We start from the raw sequence: 287 nt of genomic DNA on the forward strand, positions 1-287 counted from the left end.
CGCCTGCAGCCCCGAAACTTCGGGGAGCGCCTGGGTTTTTTTAATTTTTTTTATTTTTAGTTTTCGCTCTTTAATTGAAGAGGTCTGTTTTGCTAAAAATAAAACCTTGGGTAGAATTAGAACAGCGCACACAATGCACGTGCGCCGGGCAAAGCATTTTGAGGGTTTTACTTTTTATTTTTTTTTTTTGTTACTATTTTTGGCGAATCGCAGCGCGGTTGCGGACACTAACGCGGCGCGTTTCCCTCTCGTTTCCCCAGTGAAACAGGAGAAGGAGCCGTTCGATA

The 287-nt window shown here is 44.3% G+C and overlaps 1 protein-coding gene across 1 annotated transcript in view; it reads left to right on the plus strand.

Moving 5' to 3' along the window:
- The window catches only part of PIM3 (Pim-3 proto-oncogene, serine/threonine kinase), a 156,364-nt gene that overhangs the window by 151,952 nt on the left and 4,125 nt on the right, over positions 1–287 (plus strand). The window lies entirely within an intron of this gene.

Source organism: Chaetura pelagica, unplaced genomic scaffold (assembly GCF_000747805.2).
Source record: "Chaetura pelagica isolate M959 unplaced genomic scaffold, ChaPel_1.0 scaffold15, whole genome shotgun sequence".
Lineage (NCBI taxonomy): Eukaryota > Metazoa > Chordata > Aves > Apodiformes > Apodidae > Chaetura > Chaetura pelagica.